This window comes from Ambystoma mexicanum, chromosome 4p (genome assembly GCF_040938575.1).
Source record: "Ambystoma mexicanum isolate Mex_15411 chromosome 4p, UKY_AmexF1_1, whole genome shotgun sequence".
Taxonomy (NCBI): domain Eukaryota; kingdom Metazoa; phylum Chordata; class Amphibia; order Caudata; family Ambystomatidae; genus Ambystoma; species Ambystoma mexicanum.
This window is the reverse complement of record NC_090927.1, coordinates 1260778673-1260805456: the sequence shown is the minus strand read 5'-3', so window position 1 is coordinate 1260805456 and position 26784 is coordinate 1260778673. Positions and strand designations below refer to the sequence as shown.

The following is a 26784-nucleotide window of genomic DNA, read 5'->3' as shown; positions in this document are numbered from 1 at the left end:
GGAGCTTGATGCAGTAGGAGGAATTAGATACCAAGCAACTGATGTGAGCAGTGCTCCAGATAAGATTTTGAGGTGGGAGTATTTTACGCATGATTTTTCAAATTAGAGAGTAAATGCAATTTCAAGAGAGTAAAAATGAGTTTTCTCCTCTGCAGGGGAGTAAAACGTATCCAACATACACCCAATGCATACGTAAAATCTGACCCGTAAACCAAAAGAGTTGTAGATCAAAGTTGTCTGGCTTGCCTTTAACCATTTTATTACACTTGTGGAAAACATTCTGCCATAAAATAACTACCTTCCCTGCTGTCTGCTGCAGGAAATGAATGTGGTTCCCCACATTGTGTACAAAACCAAAAACATGATTCTGGCAAATCGGGAAGAATTGGGAAGAAATGCAGACAAAAGCATAAGTTGCAGACTGGTCCCAAATCCCTGCTTCAACACTAAAGTGTGTGATCCTGGGCAACTAATTTTGCCACTGTGCATTTTTAGCAAAAACAGAAATGTCTATAACAAGTGATTTATTGCCAACTAGTTACTACTCAAAAAAGCCTGACTGGCCCCTTTTCCACTGTTTGAACTATACCATTAATAGTAGTGACCATTTATAAAATGCACATAACAAAGGGCCTAATTCATTGAGCATTTTCCAATGGGGTGTTGCCATCATAAAAGGTGTCTGTGAATTAGGCCCAAAATGTATGTGTCTCCTGGTTTACTCCTTGCTGCTTCTTTAATATAAATTCACATGAACTCCTCGAGTATTAATAACTCACCTGTACCTGCCCCCATCTACTACTTCCATCATAGGTAAGCAGCCTTGATTGCCCAATAGGTTTCTTCCAAGATAGTCAAGAATCTGCATTTCTGGCATGACACACATCACAGCCAATTTAGCCTGTAATCGCTAATCACATCAGGGGGATTAAAGAGTGGTGGAAGTGGAAAATAAATGAACTACTGGTACTCTGGCTGCATCCAAAAATGAGGGGGTGGGGTGGCCAGACAGATGGGGCAGGTAGGCAAGGGGGGTAGGGGACGGGACCAGGATCACAAACCTTGCCTGAACTGTGAAGCAGGGATTTTAATCCACTCTGCAAATTTGACCACATAGCTTCCAAGGTTTACTTGGTACAAATAGTTTGGATTTCAAGGCCAACAGTAATGATGTCTTATAGATTTTAATTACAAAAAACACAAATTGCATGATAACGCCACATGACAACATGTAAATCCTTACAGCTACGTGTTAAGCCAAAAGAATATCATTGTGGCTTTAATGTTCACGTCTTGAATGGTAAACTATAAGTCCCAGAATGCAAGATAACGTCAACCTGAAAGATCTAGTTAACCCCACAGTACTATCAGTGATTTTAAGACATGTAATAAAAGATGTTGTATAATAAACTCAGATATGGAGATTCTTTGCAACAAACCTCCAGCTCATTGTTATTCATGATGTTGAAAACATTTGATTAGTGACTTAAAGCAACTTTATTTATTTTTTGCGCGTCAATCTAGCAGACATCATAGATATATAAAGCGCCCATTTAATGATGTGTTAATATAAACACATAATTAAATGGGCGCTTTGGGTTGCCCACTTTAACTATCATGCATATGAAAGGCTCTGCCACTGATAAAAGAAATGTGTTTGCTGGTGCAGATCCAAGACACTTTTTGCACTCTAGACTTGTCTTCCAGTCCCTCATTCTGTGGATGCCCCATCTCTGGTGGGACTCTATGAGCAAATCTTGAACAATCATTATTCCCAAGTGTCTTCTCAAGCTGACCCCACCCTCAGAAGATCAATCCTCAACCCAAAGGCAATGGGGGAACCCAGCATCACTGACTACCACAGTTTCCTAACCATTCTGCTCCTCTGGCTCGACCCTCAATCTGGGAAGCGCTGATTTTTCATTAAATGTTCTTATTAAAAGGCATTTGTGGTTTCCCTCCCATTGTGTCGTCACTAGAACCTTTTGTGGTTGACAAACAATGTGCACATTGACCACCTCTCACAACAGCAAACTGACTGGTGCAGAAATACTTCTTGAGCCATGGATATTATCCTCCAGACTGCTTTGCTGGCAAGTCCTTTTCTTTGGATGGATTGTTAAGGTCGATTTCCAAAATCAGCCCTGGTGGGAAGATTTGGAGAGGTAATTGTGGAGTCAGAAATGAGATCCGGACACAAAGTCATGGTATTTTTTTAACTTGTTTATTTTAAATCAAGGCAGGTTGATAATTACAAAACATTGTGAGCAACAATCATTCAGGCATGTTGATCCCCAGTCCTTTTTTCCTCCTGACCTCCCCCCCACCCCCGTCCCACCTTCCCCTCGGTCCTCGGAGGCGGATTCCTCCCTCCTAGATGGCCTATTTTGCGCCTCAAAGTCTATGTGTCTCCCTCAGGGATCACTTGGTCTTTCAGGATCCATCGAGCCCTGGTGGGTTTGTAGGTCAGTGCGGGGAAGCGCTGGTCATATTCAAGTACTGGGGCCCAAATATTCTGGAATCGGTGGAGAGTTCCCGCCTGAGCTGCCGTCACCTTCTCCGCAATCAAAATATCCCAAAGCTTAGTCCACCATTGGGGCATGTGAGGGCCTTCCGGGGATTTCCAGGAGCGGGCCAACACGGTTTTCCCTGCTAGCAGACAGTGTGTGAGTGGTATTGATCTGGTCCCGGAGCGTGGGTAGATCGTGGGAATCGGAGCTCCCAGCAAGATTGGCTCTGGTTCCAGCGGGATCGCCGTTCCGGTGAATTGCGCGATGGTTCCCAAACACATCTTCCAAAATTGCTGGATCTTTGGGCAAGCCCACCACATATGAAAGAAGGAGCTTGGGCAGTTACATCCTCTCCAGCAGGTATGGTCTAATTGTGGATTTATATGATGGAGTCTAAGGGGCGGGTAATACCACCGTAACATGATCTTATATGCGCATTCCCTATTGGTGATGCAGGTGGATGAGGCGTGAGTTCTGGTCCAAATGTCTACACAGGTTTGGTCGTCTATTGGGTGACCCAGATCTGCCTCCCACTGGGCCATGCAGAGAGTTCTTGCGATCAGGAAGTCACCTAAGAAGCGCCTATACAGAGTGGATACTCTCCCACGAGCTGGAAGATCTCCAAGTGTGAGTTCCAGGGTGGTGGGAGGGCGTGTCGCTGCTTGCAGAGTTTGAGGGTGCGCAGTTGGATATAGGTGAATCTGTCCCTTTCCTGGAGTTGGAACTTTTCCTTACATTGCTCAAATGTGAGGGGCATCTCTCCTGTATATAGCTGGACTAAAGTCATGGTATTCTTGAAGTCAGGCCTTTTATTAAACAAAAGTGGGTTGGGAACATGCCTCTCTAGCCCTACTCTAAAGAGGAACTTCACTACCTAAAAAACAAAAAAAAAACTCTGTGTCAAGTAGTCAGTAACAAAAGTCGTCATTGTGTCCAAAAGGCCCTAAACTGACCCTCACACCAGAAACAAAACAAATGGTACAAGGAAATGTCTTTGTCTTGATGTTAGCAAAATGTATTCACAATCAAAAATGTAAGAATGATGCAAACAAAAAGTATTCTCCAAGGAAAGACCCTTGGATCCAGAGGATGATTCCCTTCCCCATCGATTTTAAGGTAGGGTGGCAAAAGTGTCTCTTTGTCCAACTGTTCTCTAGTGTCTTAACTGGACTCACAAAGTTCTTGTTCAAACAAATTCTATAAGACTTTCATTTGCTCTTCTTGTAACTTTCGGAATGCTTGGTATACTCCCCTGCCAGGAATTCTTTTACGGGGTTCTCAGATCCCCTGTTATACTCCCCTGCCAGGCATCTTTCCACAATGTCAGTCTTTTATACAACTTCAAGTGCCTGGTATATTTGCCTCAAAATATATGGTACAGAGTACCAGAGACTTCTTTTTTTGGGGGCTTTGTGGAGGAGGACGAATAACAGTAGTATGCACAAGAATCCACAAAACAGCTTCCCACCTTCCCACGTGTTGGGTCAGATAGCTTACAGAGAGCGCCAAATCACTGCCAATATGTATTATAGACAGAGATGTTTTAAATTCACATATTTTAGTCAATATATACAAAACATTCAATCATAAAAGTTGAATCACGTAAAAACCATAATTTAGCATTAACAATGGCCTTATTGGACTAGGGGGTGGCACCCATGTTTCACCAAGTAAATTCTAATCATCCTAACATTGGGAGGGTAGTAGGGAAGTGTTGGTCCGGGGGGGGGGGGCAAAGTTATATGGGGGGGTCCCAAAATTTCTTTTTTTGCCATACACTGAATGGAGAAAGAATGTCTGTCGCGCCTACAGCCCAAGCCGCTGGACAGATTTTCACCAAATTTGCAGCAGGAGCGGCGGCTTAGTCCCAAAAGCATGCTTTTGTAAATTTGGTGAAAATCAGTCTAGTCGTTTTTTTAAAACGACCAAAAAGTAGGTCTCAAAAAATTAGTGATATCTATTTATGCTCTGCGGACACACTTCCCTGTTCGCTCCGCAGACAGGACACCAATTGGATAATCGGCTTGCGTCATGTCCGTGGACACGTAACAAGTTCTCCGATTGGTTGGGATGAGACATGAGGTGAGTCAAATTGTTTTGATGCGCCCGCCATATTGTATGCGCGCACATGCGCTGGAAGTGAGCATAAATCCAATTTTGGGGAGTGTGTTGGTGTGTATGAGTGCTTGGAGAGGGTGGGGGAGTAAGAGATGGGTCAAATGCTGTATTTGTTTAGGTGGGAGAAGGCCGTGATGTGTTCACAGTATCCGCGGTTGTCCGCGGACATACTAAACACTGGGCGCACTACTGGCTATTTTAGTTTAGTATGATGTTGGTTTTGGGTCGTTATTAGAGCATTGGGTGAAGAGGGTATTTATTGAAGAGTTTGTATGTTGGTTGTAATTATTTTTTAGAATGTTAATTGAAGTGCATAGTTTAGATGTGGTTGTATTATGTTTTTGGGTTGTGGTCGTTCGGTAGGTGTTTGTTATGCTGAAGTGGTTATATGTATTTGTGAAGGTGTGGGAAATAAATCAGAAGGATTTGATGGGGTCAGCATCTTATTACTCAGTAGGTGATTACTAAAGCACTGGGTGATTCTGTGATGCTTGGAGATGGGAGAGTCTGAAATTAAGTAAGGGTTGCAAGGAAGGATCTGGTGCTTGTGTTGCAGACTGAAGGGAAGGGGGGAGATGTTGTATGTCTTGCTTTACAACACTGTACATAGTTGTAGATGAAGTAGATATGACTGCACCTGTGCATAGTTGAATGCTGTTGTAAATTGTAGAACGGAATGGGCAACCAGCTAGAATGAGAGAGCTGTCTAGATTGGAAGAAAAGTTGTAAAGGCAGTGGTGTTGTTTCAGCTGGGAGCCTTTCAAATGGTATTGGCTATCTGTGTGCATCAATAAAGATGCATGTACTCATCCTGGCTGCGTGTAATTTTATAACACACTAGAAAGCCTTTTCCCATAATTATACTGTTATTTCTCCCCTCTTTTAACAGGAATTGATACTTTGTTAGATAGCTGTGTGTGTGGTGTCTGATTACTAATATAGTCATTTGTATTGTAAGTTGAAATGACAGAATGTATGTGAAATATGCAGAATGTATAGAAAGGAAATTGTATGTACATCTTATGCACTGTAATGCATTAAATGCCATCATGGTTGAAATGTGGATAAATATGTGGCAGTGGTTACAGAAATGATAGAATGAATGAAGAAAATAACAGTTTGCACATTGCAGTTAATAATATGGGTAAATAAAAATGTGAGAGCAGACAAGTAAGCTTGTTTTACAGGTTACACTGGGTAAGTGGCAGTTACCCTGTTTATATGCATTTATACAAGAGATGTACATGTACCATACATGCCAAACCTCCCGATTTTCGGCGGGAGACTCCTGATTTTTCAGTGAAAAATATTGTTATTTTTCACGTTCTCCCGCCGAAAATACATCTTTGCCCAATGCATTCTTATGGCACAAATGTTGCCTCTCGATTTTTCGGAGGAAATCTTCCTCCCGGGTGGGTCGGAATGTTGGCATGTATGAGGTACTGTGCAAAAAATATTCATACCTTTACTTTGTGTTCATGCATGTGGATGTGCATGAATCTGCAAGTAGAAATGTTGGAGAGTTTACTAGTAGTTGCTGTAGGTGCTTTGAGTCACAGCGCAATTGTACTCTGAGTGATCAACAGTATATCTAAAGTGCTAAATTGTGATGATGGAGTTCTATGTAGAGGTCTTGCATGTGATTGGTGGATGGTTGTGTGACTGCTTAACAGTAGCCAATGAGGGTATGGTGCAGAGAGTGAAGTGGAAAGGGTAGGAGGGCTGACCCAGTGTTACATATGCGCTCCGCTGACAGCGCGGCTGTTCGCAGACAGGGCATGCCACATCCGGGGCTTCCAAGCATGAAATGGGAGTGTATGTTGAGGATTAGCCAATCAGGTGTTGATGTTCTGCTTCGTATTGAGAGAAGCTGTGTGTAGTGAAGATGGCAGAGGTGGAGAAAGTCAGGATGGTGGTGCTTGGATATTTGTTTGTGAATGGTTGGGAGCAGTATGCAAAATGTAGGAATATGGGAAACAATTTTGATGTGAAAGGAGTGGAGGTGGTGTGGAGCACTGTGCCTGGTTTCAATTTGCAGGCAATGGTAGAAGTTTGTCGAGATGTGACTAGGGTTAAAAGTCCACATGTGGTTGTCCTGCACTGTGGTGCTTTGCATTTGGTTTATGTCAGTGCCCCTACTTTATTGGAAGATCTTCAAAACGTGGTTCAGTCAGTAATGAAATTACTTCCAAATGCAAAGATATTTTTTTCTGGTTTGATACCTAGGGCAATATAAGACAATAGTTCTGTTTTTTGTCCTCAGCAAAATGTTGGTAGGTGTTTAATCAACCGAGGCATGTTTGCTTTTAGGACTAGGGCTGGCATGTTATTTTGCAACAATGAGAACATTCACTCTGGTAATGTTGATTACTTTAAAGAAGATGGCATGTCTATCTTTTAAGTGAAATGCCAGGCTGTTTTGGAACCTAAGGGTTGCTTTGGAGAAGCTAATGTGAAGATTTTTGGAGGAAAATAAGGAAAAAAAAACAAAATAAAAAAGGTGTTTCTGAAGCATCTGCAAAAAAAAAAAGGCTCTTTTCAGAGCCAACCTCAAAGGGGCGATGGGGCACACTATTTAAATTTTAATTCCCCACGCTCATATTTTTCGATTTGTCCGCGGACAGTGCGTATTAAATACAGGATTTTTGAGGTTGAGTGGGATGCAAATGAGACGTAGCACAGCAAGGTATTGGTCAATAGGGTTTACTGGGTGTGATGTTTGAGCAGCGAGTTTGTCAGAAAGTCTTTTTCCTGAGGAGAGGAGATAAATAGGTCTGTGTGTTTCAGAAAGTAGATTGTCTGGATTTTGGCAGATTCGTGAATAAATTGGTTGGAGGTGCATGCAGATCGCTGCGGAGTGGCTGTACATCTTGGATTCCCTCATGTGGAGGTGCACTGGCATGGCGTGCGTGGAACGAAGTGGCTGGATTTGGTACCTCTTTGTGCTACTTTGGTGACACAGTGTCATCCAGACATTATTATTATTATTCATTGTGGAGGGAACAGTTTAGGACATGTGTCTGGAATCTCTTTGCAATTTGCAATGAAAGAAGGACTTGGGAAAGTCATGGACATGTATCCAAATTCCAGAGTAATTTTTTCCCGTATTGTGCAGAGACAAATGTGGCTGCGTTCTTCTTCATTTGGTCCACAAACGGAGAAAGCAAGGAGCAATGTTAACAAGGCTGTCTGTGCCTTTTTGAGAGATGTTGGTATGTCCTCTTTTCACAATGAAAACATTATGTTTCGTAGTACACACATTTTTCGCAGAGATGGAGTACATCTTACTTATGCCAGCAATCAGATTTTTCTGCGAAATATACAAAAAGTATTGCGACCTTTTTGGGAATTACAGCAATCCATTTTGCAGTAGGTGTTGACCATTTTCAAAACACAAAAAAACACCATAAAAAGGCTCTTTTCAGAGCCACCACTTCCTCCCAGAGAAAAGTGCAATGGTTGCGACAGGGCAGCACTGCAAAGATTGTAGAGGTCGGCGGACAGTCCGCGGACTTCTAAAAATGCACAGGGCCCTGCGCATTTCATAGACACTACTCTTTTTGAACTGTGAAAGGCGGCTCTGAAAAGAGCCTTTTTTTATTTTTAAAAATGACACACAAGGAAAGGAAGGGAAAGGAGGGTAAGGAAGGGACACCAACCATGGGGATAAGAAAGGGCAGGTGGAGAGAGGAAGATGTAGGATGGGCCTTATTCAGGTAGGTAGCAGTTCTTCTCATGCTTCTTGACCACAGTCTCAAAAGCACTTCGAAGGTTCTCCCCCTGCAGAGTACTGCGTCGCAGTATATGCACAATACTGTGACCCTCAAAATGTAAGGATCAACAGCATCATGTATGGCCTGCGAGGCAGCTGGAGAGATGCGCTGCCCCACAGGAGTGCCTCTTGTGGTGGCAGGAGCAGAAACGAAGAATGCTGCAGGGGAACTGAACCTACTATGTTTATCGTAAGGTACAACCTTACGGATAGCCCCACGTGGAACGATTTTAGGTGTCCCTTCATTGAGGTAGTACCATAGCTGAGCACCATCTTGCACTGATTGCAGGCCTCTTTGATGTTCTGGGTTTTAGTCTTAGCAGTCCACGGTGGTGGCGCGAGTTATGGTTGCTTAGCTTACCATAACTGGCGAATTTCAGGGGTTTTTCGGTTTTACTTGGAACCATAACGTCCCTTTAACAAAGTGTTTTTCACTGAATATATAAATGGGATTACATTACTCACCGTAATCGTATTTCTGATGCTTGTATCTGCTTAGATTCACATGCTGTGCATAGGCCGACATCTAGTGGAAGCTGCAGAGTATTACAGTTTGTTTTTCAAAACTCGAAAAGGGGCGTCGAACCAGGGCATTCCAGTAATACTATCCCTAGTGTGACGACCCCGGTACCCATGATCCCTCCCGCGTGTAGGACCCTCAGATTGTATTTTTTCTGACATGAGGTCGCATGAGGAGTAGCGCGAGTACAGAGTATCCAGGCAGATAAGATAGATAAGACTACAAGCATCCATGAGCTTTCTCTCAGAGGGGAGGAAGGGCGGGTGCATGTGAATCTAAGCAGATACAAGCATCAGAAATACCATTACGGTGAGTAATGTATCCCTTCTGAGGCTTGCAGAATCTGCTAGATCACATGCTGTGCATAGATTAGCAAGCAGTGTTAGAAGAAGGAGGTGGGATGTGAGAAGGTTCATGAGCGAACAAGTGTCTTAGAACCGCCTGTCCCCACTTGAATATCTGTCTTGGAATGAGTGTCAATGCAGTAGTGCTGAGTAAAGGTGTGAATTGAGCTCCATGTATCTGCTTTGCAAATGCTGTCAAGGGGCACATTTGCAATGAAAGCCAGAGTGGCTCCAGTACCTCTTGTAGAGTGAGACCTTGGCGTAAAAGGCAGTGTTTTATTTGAAAGGGAATAGCACAGTTGGATACATCCGACTATCCACTTAGAGATGGCATTCTTAGAGACGCGATCTCCCTCTCTGCCTGGAGCTATGGAGACGAACTGATCTCTCTTTCTTAGTGGTCTGGTCTTGTCTACATAGTAGAGGACCGCCCTCCTCACATCTAGTGTGTGGAGTTTCACCTCAGCAGAGCTGTTGGGTTCTTGGAAGAAGGCCGGTAGCTCAATAGACTGGTTAACATGGAATTTGGAAATGAACTTGGGTGAGTGCGTAAAACCAGTTTATCCTTATGAATAGTAAAGAAAGGATCCTGGACTGACAGAGCTTGAATTTCACTGACCTTTCTTATGGAGGTGATGGCTACTAAGAAGGCAGTTTTATAAGTCAGGTGTTTGAGACTAGATTTGTGCATGGGCTCAAAGGGAGGTCCCATGAGCTTAGCAAGTATCACATTAAGGTCCCAACCTGGTGGTGGGTTAGAAATTGGAAGGTGGAGTCTCTTTACCCCTTTCATAAATGCTTTGACAACTGGCACTTTCCACCATGACACCTTGTTATGGGAAGTGGTGTAGGCTAATAAAGCTGCCAGATGCACTTTAAGTGAGTTAAACACTAACCCTGCATTCAGTAGGTGGAGCATATAGGTGACAACATTAGAAGGAGTACAATCAACTGGGTTTATTTGTTTATTCTGGCACCAGATCACAAATTGTTTCCATTTGTCATAGTAACAGTGTCTCGTGTTAGGTTTTCTTGACTCTTTCAAGATATCCATACATCTCTAGGGTAAATTGAGATGTCCGAACTCTATGACTTCAGGAGCCATGCTGCCAAGTTCATCGAGTTGGGCTAGGATGCACTGTTAGCCTCTCGTGCTGGGAGAGTGGGTTATACCGGCACGGGAGTTTGATGGGGTCGCACACCACCAGTCTGCGTAGGTGCGGATACCAGGGTTGTCTCGCCCACATAGGAGCAACCAGGATGAGCGTCATCGGTTCCCTCTGGATCTTGTTCACAACCTTCCTCATCAGAGGTGTTGGTGGAAAAGCGTAGGCAAATATCCCCGACCAATTCATCCAATGGGGCGTTCCCCTTGGAGCCTGGCTGGGGGAACCTATTTGCGAAGTTTGGGCATTGCCTGTTTTCGCTTGTGGCGAATAGGTCTATAGTGGGGAAACCCCACTGAAAGAAGAGGCCTCCTACGACCTCTTTGTGCAGTCTCCACTCGTGTTCTTCTGGGAGGGAATCCCTGCCCAGAGCATCTGCTAGCGAGTTGAGATCCCCTGGAACTTATTGGGATGACAGGTAAATCTTCCGTTTGAGTGCCCATTTCCAAATTTTCTGGGCAAGCTTGGACAGATTTGGCGAACGAGAACCCTCTTGTTTGTTTAAGTAAACATTGCAGTCGTGCTGTCTGTTAGGATCTGCACTGACTGGTTGGATAGGAGGGTTTGAATGCCCGCTCTGAAGACTGCCAGACGTTCTAGCAGATTGATGTGGTTCTGAGCGACTGTGTGAGACCAGAGACCCTGATCTGTATGGTGAAGGTAGTGGGCTCCCCACCCTGCTAGGGAGGCATCTGTTGTGACAACGGCCTGTATCTCTGGATCGTGGAAGGGTTTCCCCTTTGTAAGATTCTCTCTTGTCCACCAGCAAAGACTCTGTACTAGTGTTGGCGAAACAACCACTAGATCGTCCCACTGATCACTTGCTTGAGACCACTGTTTCGCCAACCATTCCTGCATGGGTCGCAGGCACGCGTGGGGAACCAGGTAAATGCAAGATGCCATCATGCCTAGCAAACGCATCGCTTTGCGCACCCTTATTTGGCGACCGAACTGATATTGAGGAATTTGCAGCAGCAGATTTCGAATTCTTTCCTCTGATGGAAAGGCCAACCCCTCTTGGGTATTTAGGACAGCTCCTAGGAACTGTTTTGAGGTGCTTGGCTCCAGGCTTGTTGATAGTTGATTGAAAAGCCCAATTGGAAGAGGAGGTCGATTGTTCTTTGGATGTTTAGTCTGCAAATTAGGGGGGACTCCCCTATAATGAGCCAGTCTTCCAGGTAAGGGTATACTGGGATTGGCTCCCTGCGTAGGTGTGCCGCCACCACCGCCAGTACCTTGGTGAATACCCTTGGAGCCGAGGCTATTCCGAAGGGAAGCACCTTGAACTGATAATGCTGGTTGTCTATTTTGAAACGCAAGAATCTTCTGTGCACTCGGAACATTGAAATATGAAAATAGGCATCTTTCATATCCAATGTTGCCATGTAATCCCCCCTTCTTTAGTAGGGGGATTACCTCTTGTAGTGTAGTCATGCAGAATTTTTGTGGCTTGACATACTTGTTTGCAGGTCGCAAATCTAAAACTGGGCGCATTGTTAGATTTTTTTTGGCACCAGGAAGTAGGTTGAATAAATACCCCTGTTTACCTGGTTGACCAGGACGGCTTCTATGGCGTCCTTTACTAGCAGAATGGCGATCTCCTTGAGGAGGATTTTCTGATGTTCCACCGAGTGTACCTTCTGTCGTGGAGGATGGTAGTGGGGGCACCCTAGCAACTCTATGCAGTATCCTCCGGACACTGCGGACAGCAGCCATCTGTCCGAGGTGATCCCCTCCCATGCGTGGGTGAAGGTGGAAATGCGCCCCCCTACCGGGGATGCATGTGAGTGGACCCGAAGCGGAACGTCACTGCTTGATGGGTGGTGTACCACCTCTGGCGAGGCTGCCTCTACCCCTAGTGCGGCCCCTGCACTGCCATCTGGGGAAGCCCGGTGATGATTGGAATTGATTGTTGCCCCATGAGGTTCCCTGATTTTGATAATAGTTTGAGCCCCTCTGGGAGCTTTGGCCCCGAAAGCGGTGAAAATTGTTGTTTCCCCTCTGCCCCGAGGGTTTATTTGTGAGTTGGCCGAGCGATTTTGGGGTCTCGTACTCATCCTTAGCTGTCTTTAAGGCTTCCTCCCATATCTATAAGAGTGGCTTGGGTTTCAGGTTTGAACCCTGCCTGTCTTAGCCAAGCGTGACACTTTATAAAAGTGCCTTCGGCGATTAACCTTCCAGCATTATCTGCTGCATCAAAATTTGTCTTTAGTATGCATCCTGATACAGACCTTCCATCTGCTGCCAATTGAGCGCCAATTGGTCCTTTAGGGGTTCGGGTGCGGAGGATACCAAAGCAGCTACTTCTTCCCATTGATGGCAATTGTAGCTTGCCAAAAGAGTGGCACCGTTGGCAATTCGTGCCTGATAGGCGGAAGTGGAGGCAACCTTTCTACCCAGAGCGTATAGTTTTTTGCTCTCCTTATCAGGAGGTGCTTCAGAAGAAGCAAGCAGTGTACCTGCCCTCTTTCTGGTGGTTGTTACGACCAGGGAATCCGGTTTTAATTGTCCCCTGATGTACAGGGGGTCGGAGGGTGCGGCACGGAATAGTTTCTCAACTCGCGGATTAACCGCACAAGTGAGATTTGGGGTTACAAGCGAGGGATCAATCCAACGCTGGATGGATTTTAATATGGGGATGGCCTGAGTAATGGCTCTCTTGTCTCCTAGGATCTCTTCAGCGAAAACCACATCTTCTTGGACACCCTGCGTGTCAATATGAAAATGGGCAGCTGCCATAGCCAGTACCTCATTGAGGAGAGGTTGGTTATCTACCGGCGAGTCATGCACCAGGGGGTCTTTAGGAATCGGGGAGTCAAGATTGTAGGTTAGGTTAGACTGGTTAGCCGAAGTTAACTGTGACCTATCGTTGACCGACATCACTCCTTGTGCATGGACAGACCACCATCTTATCACATTCTCCCTTCCCAAAGACTCGCCTAAAACTGCTACAATTATCAGGGCACCGCAAACTGCAAATAGGAACAAACGCAATATTACCATCGATAACCTCAGACTCCTCCTAACGCCTATCACCAATAACTACCCTGCACCGAATGCAAATCCAACTGCCCTAGTAGAACTGTATAACACCACCTTGGAACAAGCCCTTAATCTAATTGCTCCCCTCAAATTAAGAAAGGTCAAACCAGCTGCCCACATGAATAAATGGGTTTCAGCAGAATTAAAAGTTCTTCGCAACATTAAGAGAGCAGCGGAAACTAATTGGAGAAAAGCCCCCTCCCTCACCACTAAAGACAAATATTCGTCTGCAGCCACTACTTACAAAACCGCTATCACAAACGCTAAAAAAGAGATTTTCAACCTGAGAATACACAATGCCCAGTCAGGCATAAAAGAGTTATTCTCCATTCTAAGAGAACTAGAATCACCAGTGCCTCCTACTGATGACTGCATCAAGGATAAAGCCTGGTGCAACAACATCCAACTAGCACTTTCGAACAAAATAGCCCTCCTACAAGCTAGGACAATGCCAAAGACCTTTCAAATAAGATAAAGAACTCTACCATGCCTGTCTGCCCTCCCTTCCACTTCTCCCCAGTCACTGAGGACGAAGTGGTAAACATAATTGCTAGCCTCAAACCGTCAAATTGCCAAGGTGACCTATGCCGTGCCTCAGTCATTAAGGACAGAGCCAAAGACCTAGCCCCCTTCATCACTTTGCTGATTAATTCCTTTTTTTTAAAAACTCATCTGTACCGAACAATCTCAAAGAAGCATGGGTCCATCCTCTCCTTAAAACACCCAACCTAGACCCCAACATACCCACTAATTACAGGCCCATCACGACTGTCCCCTTCCTCCTTAAAATTCTAGACAGAGTGGCATACCTCCAAATACAAGGCCCGACGTCCGTCGTGGCAGTCCTCGACAGCTGGTTTCCTTGATCTTCACCGGCGTCGATCTTCGGCGTAAGGTGGAGTAAACGGCGAAGTTTAATGATAATTGTAAGAATAAATGGCTAAAGCCAAGGGAACTCTGCAACATGCGTCCGACTAGTATGGCGGAAAAAAACAATCTGAGGGTCCTACACGCGTGAGGAATCATGGGTACAGGGGACGTCACACTAGGGATAGTATTACTGGCACGCCTTGGTTCGACGCCCCTTTTCGAGTTTCGAAAAACAAACTGTAATACTCTGCAGCTTCCACTAGATGTCGGCCTATGCACAGCATGTGATCTAAGGAAATTCCACAAGCCTCAGAAATATATATATATATATATTCAGTGAAAGAAACTTGGTTAAAGGGACGTTATGGTTCCAAGTAAAACCGAAACCCCCCTGAAATTTGCCAGTTATGGTAAGGTAAAACTAAAAAATGTGTTTCTAGGTCTCGGAACTGCGACTGTGTACAACCGACTTAATCTGGTTTGCAACGTTTGATGGACCCATCTTCAGGACACTGTGGTAGCACAGATAAGTTACAAATGACACATGGCACATTGTATGAAGATCTTCCAATCTTGACAATCTAAAAAACAAAACTAAATCGTGTTGGTAACACTATGATTTTTTTGTTAAACTATGTAATATTCTGTATCTATATATGGTGTTTGTGGCCATCATCACTGACCTTTCAATTTCTTTGACCACGTGTGAGGCGTTGTCTAGAGTGGGGGGAAGACGATATTCCTTAGTTCGTTGTGTTTGATACCAACTTCAATCTGGCTATAGAAGAGAAATAGTTTGGAAAATAAATATCTACTGTTTCAAACCAGATTGAGTCGGCTGTACACAGTCGCAGTTCCGGGACATAGAAACACATTTTTTAGTGTCGACCAAACCACCCTAGTCCAATAAGGCCATTGTTAATGCTAAATTATGGTTTTTAACGTGATTCAACTTTTATGATTGAATGTTTTGTATATATTGATTAAAATATGTGAATTTGGGATTCGAAGATGGCCGCGAGCACAGAGTAGATGTGCTGACGGCGCTCTCTCACCCCAGCAGCACAGAGGTACCCACCACCCTGCTTTCCCGCCAGGCTGTCATTGGCAGAGAGAGAAGCACATCGGAGGGGTTAGATATCGCCACGAGAGAATCTTTTTTCCTCGTCCCAGCTGCTGTCTGGCGATCGCTGCAAAGTTCAACGGCCCATGGCAGACCGGCGTCCCCGAGCACCGCACCAGGAGAGACGCACTCGGAAAGAAGGAGGAGGGCGGCCAGGCTTGGTCGAGACGCTAACCGGAGACTTCTGGGAAACGAAGTGTACGGCAGCGAGGAGAACCCCCGAGCGGACGCAGGAAGAACGGGAGATCGGACCAGCAGCCCCCATAGTGGACCCCGGGAGAAGGGAGGGCGGCGGAAGATGAGGTGCAGAGTGGGACCCTGCAGAGAGAGGCCTCGCCAGCGTCGCCCCACCCTGTGGACCGGAGGAGCTCAAAAATCTGAGCAGCAAACGTGAGGAAGAACCAGTGCTATAGGGACGGAGAGGAAGCTGTAGCGCAGCGGTAAGCAGAGAAGAGCAGCCGGGCCTTCCCCCACCCCCGCCTCGGCTGGAGGAGGTGACGCCTGGCACTGGAGGAGGCCCGGGAGACTAGGCTCGCAGAAACACCGGTAAGTGAGGAGGCCCCACCCAGACCGGGGAGCGAGGGCAAGTCAGCCCAGTGGGGACCCCACGAACCCCCCAGGAACATTTGCAGCCAGTCAATCTTCGCAGAGATCTTTGGAGAAACGCCACCCGACGGGGTGGAATTAGACCGCATCCATAGGATGGGGAGATTGGCGAAAGGTACGGCCGCAAGACCGAGGGACTTATTGGCACCTTTTACCAGATATGCCCAAAAAGGAGGAGGTCCTCCAAGCAGCAAGAAAACGGGAACCGATTATGTACAAAGACCACCGAATAGCATTGTACCAAGACCTGGCAAGTAGCACGTTGATGAAGAGAAGACAGATGGGCCCAGTCTTAAAAGTGCTCAATGAACGAGGAATTTGTTATGAATGGACCTCCCCGTTCGGTTCGGTGTTCGAATGGGAGAGGACCCAAAGGCGCATCACATCGATACAAGAAGGAGCGGATATCCTACAGATAGACCTGGACGAGGTCTCCACAAGGGAGGGAGGACTGGTAACAGACAACAGGCCAAGGCTAAGACCATGGGAGTGGACAACCGTGGGGGAGAAAAGGAGAAGGGGGGGCAAGACCGAGCAGACCTCTGCCAAAAGATAGGAGAAAAGCACTCGCAGAGGAAATGGACCCAGCAGAACGGGAGGAACCCTGAATGACATTGGCACTACAGGGGTGGTGGGCCTCTAAAGGTGGTAACAGAGCAAGGGGGGGAGCAACTATCTGGGAATTCAAGTGGGTAACCCATAATGTCAGGGGTCTCAATTCCCCGCTGAAGAGGAAAAAGCTAGAAATATTCACAAAAAGAGAAAGACCTGACTTTTTGGGGATACAAGAAACGCACTTGCTGCACAGGGACCAGAATCGGCTCAAGATAAGGGGGATTTGACCAAATACTTCAGGCGTCATGGGTGACAAAAACTGGAGGGGTGGCACTGGCCATCAGAAACACAGTGAGCAGAGGAGAAAACAAGGGACAAAGAGGGCAGATATATAATAGTAAAGGGCAGGCTTGGAGATGGGGTATACACGATAGCGGTCATCTATGCACCAAACTCAGGTCAGGAAGCTTTCCTGAGGGGCCTCCTAGAAAAACTGGAGGAGCACGCAAGGGGCCAAATGATTATAATGGGTGACTTGAACATAGCCTGGGATAGAACCAGAGAGAGATCGGGGAATAAAAGCACAGGAGGGGGAGCAGTGTCCTCAGCAGACCTGAGGGACAGAATGACTGGCATGGTTTTAAGGGACATATGGAGGGAATTAAAAGGGAACGGGAGGGATATACCTTCCTCTCAGAGGTCCATGGGACGCAATCAAGAATAGACTATATATGGGTCACTGCGAACCTGGTGGGAAGGGTTAAGGGAATAGAGGTGGGCCCCATGGGAATAGCGGACCACAAAATAGTATCAATGCAAATGGAATTGGGAAACAGGAGGAGGGGACTATGGGGATGGAAATATCCGGAACCCCTGATGAGGGATCCTGTAATCAGAGAAGAGATGGAGAGCAAGATGAGAGAATTCTTCAAGAACAATAAAAGGGGGGGGCACGGGGGAAGACACCAGGGGGAACGCGTTTAAAGCCACAATGAGGGGGAAATCATAGCAGCCAAAGCATAGAGGGAAAGACAACTTCAGGCTCTGGAGACACAGCTGGAAGCAGAATTGGAGGGAGCAAGGAAGAAAGTGGGGGAAGTACCCAATAGAAACAACCAGAGGGAATATAGAAAGGCAATAGGCCAATTAGGGATCCTACGAACTGTCATGTACGGGCGTGCAAGCAGTGTTAAGAAGCGGCTGCATAGCCCTTTAAGGACGCTGCAACCAGGTGCCTGGAAGTTGGCATGGCATCGCTGGTGTCCTCTCAGTGTTTCCTACGTCCGACGCCGGAATCCGCGTAGCGCTGTCATGTGACCTTTTCTTTTTAGGCACCGCCTTCACTTCGTATCGGTGCTTCTGATTTGAGAATTGGTGGCGCCTTGTACCTTGTGCTTAGTATTCTGTTCCCTTGAACCCCTGTTGCAGTACCCTTCCTCCTCCCCATTCCCTCCTGTGTTCTTGATTGCCTCGTTTCCCCGACCCCGACCATTACCTGGCTTTCATTCTGGACTGCCTTGTTCTTGTTTGCAGCCTGTATCGTGATTCGACCTTGGACTGCTCATGGACCTCTTTGCCTTCGCCCATTTGTTTTGGTTGCTCTTCGTCTGCCTTCTGGATCCTCACTCACCTGGATTGCGTCTGGGGAATTCGTTTTTTGGAACTTTTCGAACTTTTGGATTGTTGAAACTTTGGAACTTTTCGAACTTTTGGATTGTTGAAACTTTGGAACTTGGACTTGTCTGCTACGTACACAAACTCAAGACTGCCAAGTGTGTATTAGGCGTCCTCGTGCCGGCGGGATAGGTGGTTGGGTTTTCCTTGGATTCTGGATTGTGGATTTTGGAATTGGATTTGTTTCCCTGCTCTCTTCCACCTGACTTCTCCCCGGCTGTGATTAAGACAAAACACGGTAAGCCATAGTCTCTCATGGGAAGGGGGTTGTTATTGGAATTTGACAAACACGAACTGCATTCTTGATCTGTTGTTTTCGGGTCTTGTCAGAAGGGCGGTTGGTTATACATTCTGTGTTGTGTTAACCCCTCACTTGCAGATCCAACGCCTGTCCTCTGCCACTCGTACCACCCGGGCTTCGCCGGTAACAACTCCTGCGGCACGCGTCATCATCTGGGTCGTCTAGGTCTCATCTAGCATCCTTTCTTTCCTCTGATTGATCGCTCTGGTTGCCTATTCCTGGAACCAGAGGGTTCCATCAGGAGGAAGAACTCATCGGCTACACGACGTGGGCAACTCGCATCTGACACAAACCAAAAAGGTGGAGGGGGCCCTACTATTTGTCAGGCAAAAATATTATGCAACAACAAACAAGGCTGATGCCCTACTAGCGCGTCTCCTACAAGGGGCAACATCGAGAAATGTAATCACGGCCCTAAATTCAAAAGTAGGAGACCGTGCTACACGAACAGAAGACTTCCAATAAATCATGACCAAATTCTATGAGATATTATACACGCCACAGAACCCCCAAGCTCATGTACAGGAGGAGTTTTTGGAGAAGATCACATTACATAAAATAAGCAGGGAAGCCCGGGATAGTTTACACCAAAAGATAACAGAGGATGAGGAGAGGGGTGTCATTGGGAAACTGCCCCTGGGCAAGGCCCCAGGCCCAGACGGCTACACTGCAGTAGTTTACAAATCTTTCTCAGGGATATTGGTACCACAACTGACCCACCTCTTCTATTCCTTCAAGGATAGAGGTCACATAGCCCCGTCCATGCAAGAAGCCAAAATCACCCCGATTCTAAAACCAGATAAGGACCCCTTGGAAAGGTTGCCCTATAGACCGATAGCGCTCATTAATAAAGACTCTAAAATCTATCCTAAAATTCTAGCAAATAAATTAGAGGGGTTACTCCCTGACCTGATATATCAGGATCAGGCGGGATTTATCAAAGGCAGGCAGACGGCGGACAACATAAGGATGGTTGCGCACCTATTGGAAAAAGTGAAAAATACGGACACTCCGGCAGTCTTACTCTCACTAGACACTGGGTGGAGTAGTCATTTTTATTCAGGATCATAGCAAGGATAGGGCTCGGGGGCGACTACCTGCAAATGGTGAAGGCTAATTACGAGGGCCCTCAGGCACGGGTAGTAGTAAATGGAACGACTTCACACCCATTCAAATTACAAAGGGGTACAAAACAAGGCTGCCCCCTATTCCCGCTGCTATACGCGATTTACCTAGAACCAGTACTTCAGGCAATATGGGAGGCAGATGATATCCAGGGTATCCCATTTAGGGGCAGGCAGCATAAGGTAGCGGCATTCGCAGATGATCTGCTGCTCACCCTGACCAATCCCATAGAATCATGCAGGACAAGTAGGACTCTACTTGAGGAATTTGGGGGGGGCATCGGGGCTACGCATTAATATGGGTAAATCCGAACTAATGAATCTGACACTGGAGATAGAAGAGCGGGACGAGCTAAAAAAAGAGAACGCCATTTGCGTGGCGACCTGGTGGGATCACATACTTGGGAGTGAAGATAACCCCAGCACTTACAGGGTGGTATGCGGCAAATTACCCTACCCTTCTGAGGGGTATAAAGAAGGACCTTCATAGGTGGCGGAACCGCCGAATCTCATGGTTGGGGAGATTGGCAGCAATAAAAATGGTCATGCTACCACAGATGTTATATCTGTTCCAGGCTATTCCTCAAGCAGTCCCGGCAAGTTTTTTCAGGGAACTCTGAATCCTAACAAACTAGTTCCTATGGGAGGGAAAAAGAGCAAGGGTGAGTAGGCTGCAATTTACAGCCCCGAGGAAAGAGGGGGGACTAGCCCTTCCCAATTTTCGACAATATTACGAGGCAACCCAGTTAAAGGTAATTGGCTTCACGAGGGGATGGCTTAACGAGGGGGAAGAGAAACACTGGGTCAAAATGGACAGAGCGGTAACGAAGCATGACTTAAGGGAGGTTCTATGGCTACCAAAGCAACACTGACAAAACATATGTACGAGAGCTCCATTACCAAACTAGTGGCAGTCAACTGGGATAGGCTAGTAAGGCAAAGGGAAATCACCACATTGCCATCCCCCTTCACACCTATAATCAAACAACAGAGATTTCATGCCTGGATTAGAGAGGGGTGCTTTTAAGAAATGGCAGGAGGGGGGCTGTCGGATGATGCAAGATTTGTTTATAGGGAAAGAGATAATCGCCTTCACAGACTGTAAAAGAGATTTCGCAATAGGGGAGGAGGAGAGATTATGTACTACCAACTACGCCACTGGCTCCTACACCCGGTAAACAAATAAGCGGCCACTAGATCGCTGACTCCCTTCAAGAAATTCCTAATGACAAATGATGGGTCTAGAGAGTTGATTTCACAATTGTATAAGATACTAGACAAGGCCACCCCCAGACAAAACTGGGCATACATGGGCAGATGGGAACGGATACTGGGAAGGGAGATAGGGAAGAGGGAATGGGAGAAATTATGGAGGAGAATCCCCAAACTAGCGAGAGCAGCTTAAACTCAAGAGGCTTGGTACAAAATACTCTATTGGTGGCACTACACACCAGCCTGCCTCCACAGAATATACCCACAGACGTCGGGGGACTGTTGGTGAGGGTGTGGGAAGGAGGGTACAGCTGAAAACATATGGTGGAGATGCCCAAAAATAGAACCCTTCTGGAAGGAAATTCAACAAGCACAGGAACAAGCATTCGGGGCAGGGGGAAGCAGGCCCCCGGAATGGACTCTACTGGGTCTCAGGAGCGCTGAAGCGGCAGGGGAACCCCAAGCCAGAGAAAGAGCACTGCCTTTTTTATTAGTGTGAATGCCAATTTTAAATGCCCTGCGCACTTTAGGTCAAGCAAAACAACTAGACTGCAAGTTAGGCTTCTGCCTTTTCTTGGATTGCATAAACTCCTTCCTCCTCCACGTCTCAGTACTTGACGATTTATGGGAGTTGAAGTCAATAGATGTCACTGGATTTCTTGGATGGTGTTGTTCAAAAGTCTCACAAAGACACATCAGAAACAAAAAGACGGTATGTGTGAGTTGTGAATGTTTGAGTTATAGAACCAATTGTTCAACACTATGCACACCTCAATTCGAAATAGTTGTTATATCAAGATTTAAGGTAATCTACGTGTCTTTGGTTATTAGATTGAGGAGATTTGAGGTGCAGGGGAGATAATCTCAACCTTGGCATCTGGGTTGGTACTAGAACAAAAAAAGGGGGTGGATGTTCCCAAAATGGGGAACTCCCGTCCCCTGCACACTATCTATAATCTGTATATACAGAAAAATAGTTTGGCAGTGTGATGTACTCTTATAAGGCAATGTGTTGTAACACTGTCCTATAGAGTCACCAAATGAGCTTCATATATTTTAGGTACATTTATATAGTCTTAATCTACTGTGAGTCAAATTGACTAACAATTTCAGTCAAAGCAAGATATAAATGAAAAAAGTAACAAGTTTTTTAACACAAGAACTTGACTTTAATCCAACGCGTTTCGAGATTTCTCTCTTCATCAGGGGTACATAAATCGAGAATTTTCATAGTTTCTATTAAAACAAAGAAATAATATCAATTTTAACAGAATTATATAAGTGCGAATTAGTTAGCAACGAACAATCAGTTCAAATTTAAGAGAGTTAACTTTTGATGACTGCTGTGGCAAATAATCTTATTTTTATGAACTCATCATCATACAATTTCATAACAACATTTCCATGGAATCACAAAGTATTGATATGGCATAATAGTTATGGTTTGCAGTTTTGTAAATGCCATTGCCTGCATCTTGAGACAAGACCTCCAGAGGACCCCTTTTTATACTACACAAAAGGTTAGCAAGCCTAATTTTGTTCATTTGCGATTCTTAGAATGCTGGATTTTTTGAAAAATGCAGGCAATGGCATACAGAAAAAAAGAATAAAGTTCTAAAAATAAAAAGGTTGAAAATAGGAAAAAGAGGAGATTATTTTGTCTTTGGCTCTCTGGTCTATAATAATTTTTTTGTTTGTATTTACTAGACACAAGATAATATTTTCGTTTTTTCCCCTTTTTATCTATTTGTCAGAAGATTATCTAAACTTAACTGTTGTATAATTAAAGGATATGAAGTTGTTTTCTGGGATGAATGAAGATTTTCTGCAGGAGAAAGTTGGTACCAAGCAATTTGGGTCTTCCTTGCTATGTGCTATTTGAAGGTGAGGCGTTGGTCTATGTCGAACCCAAGGGACGTGGTGATGGTGGCCAGCTAGGGTGTGAAGCTAGAGATTTACCCTCTAGGTTAGGAACACTGCTTTGGCAAAAAGGTGGACACAACATTGCACTGCAATCTACACACACCAATAGCAAAAGGTGGGTTTGACTCCCAGATATGGCCTCATCTCTTTCTACACCCCTTCCCGCTACCTTCGATTTGCTGATCTCTTCCTTCTCACCGTCCTCCCTTCCCCATGTGCCTCCTCCCGTTTCCGCTCCTAGCCCCTCTACACTGGAACTCCCTACCTCTCTCCATCCCCACCTTTTCCTCCTTCCGTTCTTCCTTGAAATCGTTCCTTCTCCATTCCCCTCCCCGATACTCTTTACCCCATCCCTCTCTCTCCTCCCTCACTTCTTCCCCTATTCCTCTCCCTACCCGCTCCTTTTTCCCCCCTCAACCTTACCTCTCCCTCCTTAACTCTTCATTCTAACACCCTCTCTGTTTCCTCCTCCTACTCTTCCTCACCCACCCCACCCCTCCTTCCCTTACTTACCCTCACAGGTTAATTGCCCTAACTACAGTTTTATTGGTTTGATTCATGTCTTGTAAATTGCTTACACTGTTATACATTTCTATGTATCTTGTTGTTATAATGTAAAGCGCTTTGGATTAAAGCGCTATATAAGCACAATAGATACAAATACAGTTGCAATACATAGCTCAATGGCTATCAGATGAGGAGACATTTGAGGTATGACTCCAACACACCCATGATCCTGGATTCTCTTGCTCCTTGTTCTGACCGGTTCCCTGCCATTCTCCTCCTATTGTTCCCTACCCATTACTCTCTCAACCAGCCTGGTTTACTCCTTCCCCGAGTTCCTCCCACCTTTTTTGCAATTGCTGCAATATCTGCAGAATTCTCTGCAACCCTCAGGCAGTCCTACTTTCAGCCTTCAGATAGTTACTTCTCTGCTCAATTCCTTGGTTGCTTTATCGCTGCATCCTTCTGCCTAGACTACTGCCAGCCTCCAGCCTGTTGCTCCAGCTAATTCCTCCTGCAATTACTTCAAGCTACCATCTTGGACTGCACCTTAGAGTTCGGCCTTCACCTGTCAGTGCTTGCACTGTTCCTGTGCCACGTAATTCTGCGAAGAGCCTTCCTGTGGCGTGGGGAGCCGATTTAGGACTTCATAGTCGCATCTTGGGAGGTTTTGGGTTGGTTTCTTGTGTCACACTGACATCTGTACCTTCATCTTCGACAGCCTGGCTTCTTCACCACAACGAACAGGAAATAACAAGGTACACAGTGGGAAGATGTATACCTAAGAGGTCATTGAAAATCCTTCACAGAATTAACAAATACTCATGATATACCTTCTGGTCAATTTGTAACTTACACAGGCCCAAGTACAGCTGCTAGAACGCATTTGCACAAATTGCCTAAGGAACCCCCACAGGACCTACACGGTCTAGATTATATTAGAGAAGTGAGGGATACCAAATAACAGCTATATATGAATCTTTACTAGATGAAGCAACACACAGGAACTTAAATGTTCGAGTTGCATGAGAAAATGAGTTCAGAGACGCATTTCATGGCACACAATGGTCTACTATAATGTTCAACCCCAAATTAGTATCACAAAACGTGTGCTTCAAATTAATCCAATACAACCTCCTGCATTAAGTACATTGAACACCACAGTGGTTTTCTCAAATGTTCCACCACACCTCCACATTGTCCTAAGCGTCTACTGCAAAATGTGCACGTATTACATATGTTCTGCATGGTGATTAAATTAAATTGGGGGAAAGTATCACACATGCGGCTGACCTAATGATCAGATGTGAAGATGCCATGCTGGAACTATCAGCAGGTGCACAGGGGCACCCTTGCTAGGCTTGGGAAGTGTTGAGCTGATGTAAAAGGGACAAAGAAGCGCATGCACAGGAGAGTAAGAAGGGATAACAGATTATGTAAATGCGATCAATGGAACAAGAGGAAAAGACACATGGCAATGATGAATAATAAAGGAGAGGACCCACGTACTGGAGAAAGTTGAATCCACTACGATTGTACAAGGGTCCGACTTGAGACTGCACACAGAAGTAACTTAAGATCAATGCCCGAGTGTGGGTTAGTCTTACAGACACTCAACCCTGCAAGCCCATGGAAGATGGTGGAGGAGGTGCGGGAGGGGGGCAAGAGTGGCTTCTGTGTCTTGACCCCAAGGCACAACTAAGATGTATACTTTCACAAGACAACCCTTAGTGGATACAGCCAGAACATACATTGATGCCTTCTGTGGGAACCGTAATCACGCCTTGTTAGTTGAAATACAATATAGATTACAGGTAAGACAAGACAAAGGAAGGAGCAGAGATTGCCTCCTAGGCAATAGGAGTCAATCGCTGTACAAAGGAATAGACAGAGGCATACGTGAGAACACCATCCAACACTTACCAAACTTTAAGAACCCAAAAAGGAGAACAAGAACTCAGACCAGCAATGTATGGTTCTGGAGCAAGTCACGCAGAGCAAGGCAAGCAGAGCAACAGAATCTTAAGGTTGTAAAACATGACTGAAACATGCAAGCTACAGCAAGCAGGGACATGGAACTACAACCAGGGGGAATGTAAGAAAAAGAAGCAAGAGAATGACATACAAGATAAAGCTTGAGAAAAGACCCAAAAGCAAAAGAAGAGCAAGTAGAGAGCAGAATAAGGGGTAAAGTAAAGTAAAACAGGACAATTAACAGATGGGCAGCCACAGGGACACAGTACTATAAGCAGGGGCTGCGAGCTGCACGAAAGCAGAACAAACAGACTAGAGGCTGTAGGGACACAGCACATAGGAAATTAGGAAAGACACTGGCAGCAGGCAAATGTGGCACGGGGGACTGATCCTACAAAGCAGAGCCGTAGAAAGTGGGGCGAGGCATCACAAGAGCTGAGATAAGTCACACGCAAAACACAAGGCAGAATGGTCAGCAAAGCAGAGTAATTCCAAATGGATTCTAGCTGCACGCCATTCAGACCTTAATATATGATCAGGGACCTTCAGCTCAGGAATGCTACTACAGCCTTTAAAACCAGAGATAGGCTTCCAACAACTAGTTCGAAAAGCCCAAAGACCACCTACCTAGCTCGAAGTGCCCAGCCTCTGACAGTCCTTTCAGAGACACCAAAACGTCCTTCTTAAGCAACAATCCCCTGAATAAGGCACCAAAGTAATTACATAGCAAGTCCTACTCTCCAAATTATTTTTCACCGTGAGCAATGTATAAGTGGTGGAATATGAATTAAGTTAGTCTCCCCTACCTACTTTAATGTACGGATCGGTCCAACAGTTTTAACCAAACTACCCCCCCCAGTGACTAATCGCCAGTGAACCTATTACCAACCAAGATTGTGCAGATGAACCTAATCATTAATCACAAAAAATGCTTCCACCAAAGGAAAATAAATTCAAATTGCAAGCTACTAGCCAGGTTAAAAAGTCACCTGCCTACTCAGTTCTCCATATGCAGCCGGTACACCTATTCATATTCACCAAGTGTCTGCCAATGGCTACACTTCTTCCACCTGCGACCTTGTAAGTTTAAATGTTCCCCCTTACAGGACATACAGATTTACTTCAACAAGCATGCCTGTGTGTGGACATTGCATTATTCAAAGTGATAGCGTGGCCTTATCATGTCGAATAGAAATACCCTCTTAAGCCATTGCACATAAATCAGTAGTTTTGATGGACCGTCTTAACTACTGACTGGAGAACATTTCTGACAGAACCCACACCAGGAGTATGATAAAAACGAAAAGGTGGGAGTTAAATATCATTCAAACTTCTTTCAATGACAAAGGAAAACAGGAATCTGGATTAAAGAGAACATGGCAAATTGATAATGTATTTAGCTAGGAGAGTGCTGTGAAGAACAAACAATGTATTTGCTTAACTGGG

The 26784-nt window shown here is 45.4% G+C and overlaps 1 protein-coding gene across 4 annotated transcripts in view; it reads right to left on the bottom strand.

Annotated features, from left to right (window-relative positions):
* The window catches only part of PHF10 (PHD finger protein 10), an 815357-nt gene that overhangs the window by 710910 nt on the left and 77663 nt on the right, over positions 1-26784 (bottom strand). The window lies entirely within an intron of this gene.